The sequence below is a fragment of the Phyllobates terribilis genome, unplaced genomic scaffold, assembly GCF_046119375.1.
Source record: "Phyllobates terribilis strain yellow unplaced genomic scaffold, ASM4611937v1 Scaffold_11__3_contigs__length_659146591, whole genome shotgun sequence".
Lineage (NCBI taxonomy): Eukaryota > Metazoa > Chordata > Amphibia > Anura > Dendrobatidae > Phyllobates > Phyllobates terribilis.
In genome coordinates this window covers 636361690-636372302 of record NW_027362771.1, presented here as the reverse complement: position 1 = coordinate 636372302, position 10613 = coordinate 636361690, and the positions used below count along the sequence as shown (strand labels likewise).

The 10613-nt window shown below is 44.8% G+C and overlaps 1 long non-coding RNA gene across 1 annotated transcript in view; it reads right to left on the bottom strand.

The window, feature by feature from the left end:
- Window positions 1–268: 268 nt before the first annotated feature.
- LOC141165443 (uncharacterized) overlaps window positions 269–10613 on the bottom strand; it is a 29444-nt gene continuing 19099 nt past the window's right edge. Inside the window, exon 3 of the long non-coding RNA XR_012251160.1 lies at window positions 269–1132. This is a non-coding gene — a long non-coding RNA (uncharacterized lncRNA). The remainder of the gene's footprint in view (window positions 1133–10613) is intronic.

Here is a 10613-nt window from a genome sequence, read left to right as displayed (position 1 = left end):
ACTGACACACCTGTGACAGCTCTGGTTTGCCAGACATGGACTACTGTCTACTGACTACTGATATGACCACTGGACCAGGAGCCTGCAAATCTTATTACTCAAGTCAAATGATGAATATTAGAAACAAAAAAATCCATCTGCTCCCAAAGTCTGGAAAAATTCTTTTTACGATCAAACTTTATCAACGGTTTATTTTATTACTGTAATATATTACACATTTATTGATCATTTCCTTCAGAGATTTCTTTATGTCCTTATTTCTCAGGCTGTATATAATGGGATTGACCAACGGAGTGAATACAGTAAATAGCAATGATAGGATTTTACTGATGTTTACAGTCTCCTCTCCTTTTGGGAAAAGATAAACACTCAATAACGTACTGAAGAAAATGGAGACCACAATGAGGTGGGCACTACAGGTGGAGAAGGCTTTCTGTCTACTGACATTGGACTGAAACCTCAAGATGGTGACAATTATTTTAGCATAAGATACAATAATTACTGTGGGAGGCATGAAAAGTACGATGAAACACATTACAAAGATCTCTAACTCAAGAGTGTAAGTACTAGAACAGGAATTTTCAATTAAAGGCCCATAATCACAGAAAAAATGGTCAATGATATTTGGTCCACAGAAGGTCAGCATCGATATTGTTACAGAGTAAATCAAAGAAACAGAAAAACCCATCGCCCAGCAAATGGTGGACAATATAACACAATGGTCCCTTGTCATAATAGAGGTGTAACGAAGGGGATTACAAATGGCCACATATCTGTCATAGGACATCACAGCAAGAAGAAAACAGTCAAATACTTCTGAGACACAAAAAAAATATAACTGAGTCATGCAACCAGTAAAACTAATGGGCTCTCCATTTTTCAGTAGAATATTGAGCAAACTGGGGACAATATCAATGGATACCAAAAGGTCACTGATGGAGAGGTGGTAGATGAAGAAGTACATTGGAGTGTGAAGGTTCTTGCTGGTGGACACCAGGGTGATGAACAGAAGATTTCCACATATTGTCCCACAGAAAGCCACCAGTAGAAGACAGAAGAGGAAAATAGTTGGATGATTGTTGCTTTGAAATCCTAAAAGGAAAAAAATTGTTTCTGCAGTCAGATTGTTCACCTGAAGAAAAAGCAAAAACAGAAAAGTAAATAAGTAAAAACATTAATTCAAACAAATGTAGCTATAATATAATATAGTGCAAGACCAGGAATACCCCTGAAGCCCCCTTTTAACTCAGTCTCAAGGACTTAAAGCCCAGAGTTTCCTTAATCCGTGATTGTAGTGTTTCGACGCCCATTGCACCAAACAAAAAGGGTTTTTTCTTGGTTTCTACTCTTGCCTAAAGAAAGAGAGGGGACTTAGGCCTGGTTTTGATTTAGGTTATTTTATGTATGCGATCTATCTGTCTTTTTTTACAGCTAGAAAAGGTAGCCATTATGATCTATAAAGCATTCTACATGGCCCTATTACTTTTTGCAGACCTTGTGTCCGCAAAATAAAATAAAAATAAAGTGATGTCCGTTTTTTGAGCCGCGTCTTGGATGAAAATTACTCACAGAATGTTATGAGTACACGAAAATCACAAAGAACTAAAGGATGACATCAGTGTGCTATCCAGGTTCTCTCCAAGGAGTAACACTGCAGTGAATAGGAAAAGCTTTGTAACTTATAAATTTATTGTTACATACATGACGATCATTGGTGGAACATTGAGAGTAAAAGCTGACTCATGATACTCGGATCTAAAACACTGGTGAACCTCAGTACATGTTTCAATGTATGTAATGTATGAGAAAAATCACAAATATCAGGATGAGGCCTAAATAGCAGTGATTTTTTACTGTGTTTTGGTCATTAAGGCAGAATCGAGGTTGTTCTTAGACAGCTGAGAATCGGGTCTAGATTATCAGTGCTGGGCAACTTTTTACAGCTTTGGCGGGTTCAGCCCTCATTAGTAGAGATAAGTGAACCTCTCAAGGTTTGATCTGATTCAGATAGGTGAACTTCCTGATGTTATCTGAACAATTTGTCGAATGGTTACCCGAACATATTCGAATCCCATTGCAAACAATGGGGGCAAAACCAAACGCATGCACAACGCCTTCAAAGGCACCCAAAAGCTGCCAAAACAGCTCAATATGTAGGTAGACACCAGGAAAAGTGGTATCAATTGACCACTGTACAAATAGTAAATTATTATCATTATTTAGCTTTACAGTGCCATTTATTCCATGGTGCTTTACATGTGAAAAGGGGTCACCAACTGGTAGAGGAGAAGAGAGAACCCTGCCTGAGAGGGCTCACAAACAATCTACAATGGATGGGTGAGTATACAATAGATGAGATTAGAGCTTATCATTAAGCGGTATGGTAGAGCTAGGGTTACTGCAGGATGCACGCTTGTCGGAAGAGGTAGGTCTTTATGTAGCTTTTGAAGCTTTCCACAGTAGGTGAGAATCTAATGTGTTGGAGTAGAGAGTTTCAGAGTAGGGGAGGTGCATGGGACAAATCTTGTATGTGATTTTGGGAAGAGGAGATAGTAGGGAAGTAGAGAAGAAGATCTTGTGAGGATCGGAGTCTCTGGGCAACAAAGAGCCAGTGCAGGGATTGACAGAGGGGAAAGGCTGGGGAATAGTGGGGTGACAGGTGGATTAGTCAGGCAGCAGCGTTTAGGATAGCTTGTAGGGGTGCAATAGTGTTAGAATGGAGGCCACAGAGCAGGAGGTTGCAGTAGTCGAGGCGGGAGATGATGAGGGCTTGCACTAGTGTTTTTGGAGATTCATGGTTTAGGAGTATGCGGATCCCGGAGATATTTTTGAGTCGGAGTTGGCAGGAAGAGGAAAGGGCTTGGATCTCAGGTTTGAAGGAGAGATCAGAGTCAAGCTTGTGGGACTTGGGTGAGCGGGCCACCATTGACTTTCATGGATAGGTCAGTTGGGGGCATTGAATGAGACGGTGGAAATATTATGAATTTGGTGATACTGATGACACTAAGATACCTGACTTGCAAACGGACTATACTGTGCTGTTAGGGCAGGAAAAGGAGGAGGGTGACTCTCAGGGTGAAGAGTGGGAGGACAGAGAGGATGATGATGAGGTTGTAGATCCCACTTGGTGTGAACCTAGAAGCACGCAGCTGAGTAGCTCAGCAGAGGAGGTGGAAAAGGAAGAGGAGGAAGACGAGGAGGTTACATTGGGACTTCCATCACAGACACTGAGTGAATCAACTACAACAAGCACTGCATCCACAGCCTCAACTGTCGCTGTGGCCAGTGTCAGTGGTGGCTCTGCAGTTCGCTGGGGCAGCAAGGTTTGTCTAGCCTGGGTCTTTTTGGAGACTGCAAAGGATGACACAACTCAAATTATCTGCCAATTTTGCTAAAAATGACTGAGTAGAGACAAAAATTGCAACAATTTGACTACTACATGTATGAATAGGTACATGCGCGATCAACATGCGTTATACTGGGAATCTCACTGCGCTAAAATGTACTCTAGCGGGCCTTGCCAACCACCAGCCGCCCCATCAACTGCAACTGCTGCTTTTTTCTCCTCCGTCACTGTGGAAAGTGCTCTCACACAGGTTTTTCATGTTCACCCTACTCCACCCTCTCTCAGAACAGTAGCCAGCCCTCTGTTCTGAAGTTACATGAAAGATTGTTTCCTCCTGCACATGCCAAAGGAAAGAACTTGAGCTTCACGATTTTGAATCTAATGGCCTTGGAAAAGCTGTCTTTCCACATGGTGGATACAGACACTTTCCAAAAGCTGAAAGCTGTCGCAGTCCCCTTGAACCAGTTTTCATCTCACCATTACTTCTCTAAGAAAGATGTGCCTGCGCTTCACCATCATGTTGCATACAACATCACCTATTCCTTTAAATAATCTATGTCTGCCAGGATGCATTTCACCACTGACATCTAGACCAGCAAGCATGTTCAGGGGCGTTATATCTAGCTGACTGGGCGCTGGAGAACTCTGGTGGCTGTGGGGGCAGGCAGGAAATGGGCTGCTCCTCAAGACTTGGCATCCTCAAGGCTTGCAGGGCACTTGGAGATGGATAACTAAACCATAACCCACCAAAAGATGGAGAACTAAACTTCTAGACAACAGGGGTTGGAGAGCTAAACTAGTAAACAGCTAGGGTTGGATAACTAAACCACAAAACACCAGGGGATGGGAAGCTAAACCACTAGACACTAAGTCTTGGAATTCCCAATGCTTGAGGGACAAATCATTGAATCTAATAATTCCTCCATTGCTTTTGCCTCGTCCACCTATTCTAGGGCCTCCACCTGCACCCTCAACCTCTGCCTTAATGACACACGTGTTCCAACAGTGCAGAGAGAATCCACCCGACTTCTATACTTCACAGCCAGAGCTCACCGCAATCAGACAGTGTTTAAATTAATATGCCTTGGAGATCGCAGTCATACATATCATGAGTTGTGGACAGCTATCCATGCTGAGTTTGAGCAATGGCTGTTTCCACTGGGCCTGGAGCCAGGGAAGGTCGTGTGCGATAACACTGCAAACCTGGTGGAGACCCTATGCCGAGGCAACCTCACACATGTGCCTTGCATGGCTCACATCCTCAACCTCATGGTACAGCAATTTCTGTGCCTCTATCCCAGCGGGTCAACGATTTCCATCGCTACAGAGATATTTCGGTCTACTGGTTAACTGGTTGATTTGCGATGTGCCGATGTGGTGTAATTCAACTCTGAACATGTTGCAGCGACTGTGGTAGCAACAACAAGCCCTGACATAGTATCTCATGTCGTATAGCTTGTATTAACACAGTACGGTTGTGGTGCGACTCACACACGCAGAGTGGACACAGATGAAGGACGTTTGCACCCTTCTGCACATTTTACAAATTTCTATTAAGATGGTTAGCAATGACGATACCATCATCAGTAGAGATGAGTGAACCTCTCAAGGTTCGATTCTTTTCATATCGGTTAACTTCGCGATGTTCTCCAAACAATTCGTTGAACAGTTAGTCGAACGAATCAGAATTCCATTGCACTCAATGAGAGGCAAAGCAAAACACATACACAACACCTTTAAAGGGGCCTAAAAACTACCAAAACAGCTCAAATTAGGGCCAGACACCATGAAAATTGGCACCAATTGACCCACAGTACAAATTTTATAATGGCACAGCAGCAGTCAGCCATGGGCCATGCATGAGGTATCAGGGTAGAAAGAGTATAAGGGGGACCGACACATATTCCACTACACAGGGCCGGCGTCAGCACCCGGCGCACCCGGGCAAATGCCGGGGCCCTGAGCAGGCAGAGGGGCCCACTGGCGGTCGCGCACCCCGCTGGGCTATGGGCGGAGGAGAGCGGTGTCAGCGCTCTCCCTTCTCCGCCGCTTGCTCAGGGCCCCGGCAGCCGGATACTTACCTCTCCCCGTGCCTCCGCAGATCCGCTGTCTTCCTGCTCTGCGGTCCCTGTGACGTCTCAGGTCAGAGGGCGCGGTGACGTATTTTCACCGCGCCCTCCCCTGAGCCGTCACAGGGAGCACTGAGCGGGACAACGCCGGAGACGCTGGAGTCCGGACCCGAGCAGCGAGCGGCGGGCAGCAGGCAGCGGGCAGCATGTAGCAGGTAGCAGGTGAGGAGAAGGGAGGTGAGTATTTGATTTTTTTTTTATTAATGTATGGAGGCATGGGGCAGTATAAAGAGAAGGGGGGGACACCCTGCATGGGGCATTATAAAGAGAAGGGGGGGTGACATCCTGCATGGGGCAGTATAAAGAGAAGGGGGGGACACCCTGCATGGGGCATTATAAAGAGAAGGGGGGGTGACATCCTGCATGGGGCATTATAAAGAGAGGGGGGGGCATCCTGCATGGGGCATTATAAAGAGGAGGGGTGACAGCCTGCATGGGGCATTATAAAGAGGAGGGGTGACAGCCTGCATGGGGCATTATAAAGAGGAGGGGTGACAGCCTGCATGGGGCATTATAAAGAGGAGGGGTGACATCCTGCATGGGGCATTATAAAGAGAGGGGGGGTGACATCCTGCATGGGGCATTATAAAGAGGAGGGGTGACAGCCTGCATGGGGCATTATAAAGAGAAGGGGGGGACATCCTGCATGGGGCATTATAAAGAGGAGGGGTGACAGCCTGCATGGGGCATTATAAAGAGAGAGGGGGGGGGCATCCTGCATGGGGCATTTTAAAAGGGGGGGGACATCCTGCATGGGGCATTATATAGAGGGGGGGACAGCCTGCATGGGGCATTATAAAGAGAAGGGGGGGCATCCTGCATGGGGTATTATAAAGGGGGGGGCATCCTGCATGGGGCATTATAAAGGGGGGGGCAGCCTGCATGGGGCATTATAAAGAAGGGGGTGACATCCTGCATGGGGCATTATAAAGGGGGGGACATCCTGCATGGGGCATTATAAAGGGGGGGGCAGCCTGCATAGTGCATTATGTGGGGGGGAACAGCCTGCATGGAGCATTATAAGGGGGGGCAGCCTGTATGGGGCATTATATGGGGGGTAACAGCCTGCATAAAGCATTAAAAGGGGGGGCCTGTATGGGGCATTATGTGGGGGGTAACAGCCTGCATGGAGCATTAAAAGGGGGGGGCTGTATGGGGCATTATGTGGGGGGTAACAGCCTGCATGGAGCATTATAAGGGGGGGACAGCCTGTATGGGGCATTATGTGGGGGGTAACAGCCTGCATGCAGCATTATATGGGGGCCAGTATCCTGTATGGAGAGTTATAAGGGGACCGGTATCCTGTATGGAGCGTTATAAGGGGACCGGTATCCTGTATGGAGCGTTATATGGGGGCCAGTATCCTGTATGGAGTTTTATAAGGTGACCAGTATCCTGTATGGAGCGTTATATGGGGGCCAGTATCCTGTATGGAGGTTTATAAGGGGACCAGTATCCTGTATGGAGCGTTATATGGGGGCCAGTATTCTGTATGGAGCCTTATATGGGGGCCAGTATTCCATATGTAGCCTTATATGGAGGCCAGTATTCCGTATGGAGCCTTATATGGGGGCCAGTATTCCGTATGAAGCGTTATATGGGGGCCAGCATTCCGTATGGAGCCTTATATGGGGGCCAGTATTCTGTGTGGAGTGTTATATGGGGGCCAGTATCCTGTATGGAGCATTATATGGGGGCCAGTATTCTGTGTGGAGCGTTATATGGGGGCCAGTATCCTGTATGAAGCGTTATATGGGGGCCAGTATTCCGTATGGAGCCTTATATGGGGGCCAGTATTCTATGTGGAGCGATTCACCGGTTTCTGAGCTATTGTGGAATTTACAATAGATATCACTCATGTAATGTAAGAAGTGAAATCTTTGCATTGTACTATATATATATATATATATATATATATATATATATATATATATATATATATATATATAATATATATTTATTTCTCCGCTGTATCTCTGCATCATGAATCGTGGTATGTGTTAAAGGGGCCCACTGAGACTCTTTCGCCCGGGGCCCAGAAAAACCTGGAGCCGGCCCTGCCACTACAGCCAACCCAGAAGATGGAGACCCAATTAGGAGTCTCAACATTTCAAAAAATTAGAGGCAGACACCAGCAACGTGGCATAAATTTCACCAGAGTAGAACTAGTTTAATGGGGACAGACACCCTTTCAATACAGCCAAGCCAACATATGGAGAACCAACCAGGAGTCTCCATTCCAAAAAATTATTGTTAACATCAGCAACAGCAGGCACAGAAGCCACGACAAAGGTATCACTGACTGCAATTATGCGAGATCAATGCAGCACACTAAAAACTACACTATTGCCTTTTCTGCACAGTCTGCGATTGGAGTGCAAATCTTCTTGGAGAACCATGACTTGTTCATCTTGATGAATGTTAAGCGGTCTACACTTTCAGGTGACAGCCGGCTGCGCTTATCCATCTTATCCATCAGGACACCACCAGTAGCGCTGATGACTCGTTCTGAGAGAACGCAGGCTGCCGTTCATGATAAAACCTCCTTGGCGTGACAGGTGAGCTCTGGCCACTCTTCCATTTTTGAAGACCAAAATGTAAAAAGGTCCAAACCCTCCATGATGGTATTGATATTGAGCTCTAGATAATCCTGCACCACTTACGCTGCTGCTAATATTTTTGTGTTAACGAAATGACGGTCCTGAGGTCGGAAGTCTACAGCCATACTGCTGTCCTGGGGAAAATCTCTCTTAAAGTTGTGTAAAAGTGTGTTTCAATAATCCAGCATGTGCGGGTCTCTTTCCAGGGGGATAAACATCTGGCAAAATTTTACTCTTGTAACGTTGATCTAACGTTAAGAACCGAGCAAAGTATTATTTTTACTATGGATGTGGCCTGTATAGCATACAAGATATTTTCCAAACTATTTCAAACTGAGATGTCCCTGATGTTAAACTTTAGGAACAGAAGAAAGTATTTTTTTACTGTGAATGAGGCCTGTATAGCATAGAATATATGCTCCAAGATATTTCAAACTCATATCTAGTATGCTGTATCACATTAGGAACAACAAAAAATAGATGGCCAGGTGGCTTATAGCAGAGTGTACCGCGTTTGCGAGAAAAAATAATTTTTTTTGGACTCTAGCTAGCAACAGAAAAAATCTATTGTTTTTCTCTGAAAAGAGCTGATGTTCAACGCCACGAAAGTAATAGCTGGCTTATAGCAGAGTGCATAACGTTTGTCAAAATAAAATTATTTTTTGGACTCTGCCTATCAACTGAAAAAATATATTTTTTTTTACTGTTAATGCAGCTGAATTTCACCCACCAAAAAAATGTCAAATTGGGCTACTATAATTTGCACTATCACATTAGCAAATGAAAAAAAAGTTTTTTGTGCTCTGCACTGAGAAGCTCTGCAGAGTCTGCAGACAGCGGAATTTCAACCCCACAAAATCAAAAGGTGGGCTGCAAGGGCTTGCTTGCTTTATCACATTAGCAAGTGAAAAAATAGATTGAAAGGATACTAGTGCATACAGCACAATACAAGTAGTGCACACCACAGTTCCTCGGCATGGGCCCTGGTCTTTCTGTCTGAATCTCAGTAATTGCACAAGAAAAAAAAAAATGTGCAGCAAGGTCGATTTCATAGGTACGCAGCAGAGGGCTTATCTACACTATCTGACTTCCACAGAAGCGCCCATCTATCTAGCTAATATCTCTCATTACACAGGAGAACACTGAGCTGCATCTGTCAGCAATGACATGCATAAAATGGCGCTCAGGGAACATGGCAGCACTTTGTATAGAGAGGACATGTGATTTCAGCAGCCAATGGCAGAAGCCCTTGTGTCTGGACAGTGTGAATGCTTCTTGCGCTGTGATTGGCTAGCAGCGCTTTCCTCTCTTGAAATTACAGGAAAAAAAAAAGATTACAAACATGCCACTGCCCTGACCTCTTCTGAGCTCTCACCAGCCCCACCACTCATCTAACATGTCTCCCCGTTCATCATACACAAGCACTATTCGAGCCAAACTGATAAAAATGCTGTAGTTGCCCCGCAATCACGTTCCCGCACTTATGCGCCAAACATTGCTGATTTTCCAGAATTTAAGTAAAAACGCTCGCCTTTCCGATCACGAATTCGTATGTGCCACATTTTTGCCGAATTTAACTTTTGAGATCTGATTTTGAACATATTTGCTCATCATTAGTCTGGAGCAGCCTTACTGCTCTGTTACACTTACAAAATGGTGCTTAAACAACAAGTCCGCTCTTTATATGGAGAGCGACATGTGACTTCCGCAGCCAATGGCACAAGCCCTTGTGTCTGGAAATTGTGAATGGTTCCTGCGCCCTGATTGACTATCCAGAATTTGCACACATTAAGAAAAAAATAAATAATTAGATAACAGACCCTCATCTCATCAAACAAGTCCCACCCTGCTCATCATATAGCACCACTATCCTTGTCAAAGGGATAAAAATAATGTAGTGGAAACGCAATCATTTCCCGTACTTTTACCAAATTTTGCTGATTTTAAGTAAAAACTAGTGATGAGCGAGCGCTAAAATGCTTGGGTACTTGTTGTTCAAGTCGAGCAAATTGTAATACTCGGGTGCTGGACCCGAGCAATGAGCCCAATGTAAGTCTATGGGAAACTCGAGCATTTTTCATGCGGCTCCCCCCGGCGGTCTGCAGAGGGCCTATAAATTGGCCAAATCGGTGGGAACCGTGCTAAAATGACATGGGAACAGCATGGGGAAGACCCCTGGAAGCATTTCTGACTCCCAAGTCACTGCTGTCAACAATGTTGTCTGAGTATTACGCCACTTTTAAGGAATAAAACATAAAAAACGAAACAAAAATGGATTTTCCTTGGAAATATGGCAAAATAAATGTACAAAGACAAAAAAGCTCCTCAACACCTTGGGTTATGTTCATATATAGTGTTGTTTGATGCGTATTTGCACTTCTGCATTGCTTTCAACCGTGACAAATACATTCACCAGGAAATGTCATTTTAATATTTTACAACCTTATCTGGCCATGTGGTGTGTGGCACATCATCAGACACATGCATACAGTGCTGAAAAGACATGGGAACAGCATGTGGAAGACCCCTGGAAGCATC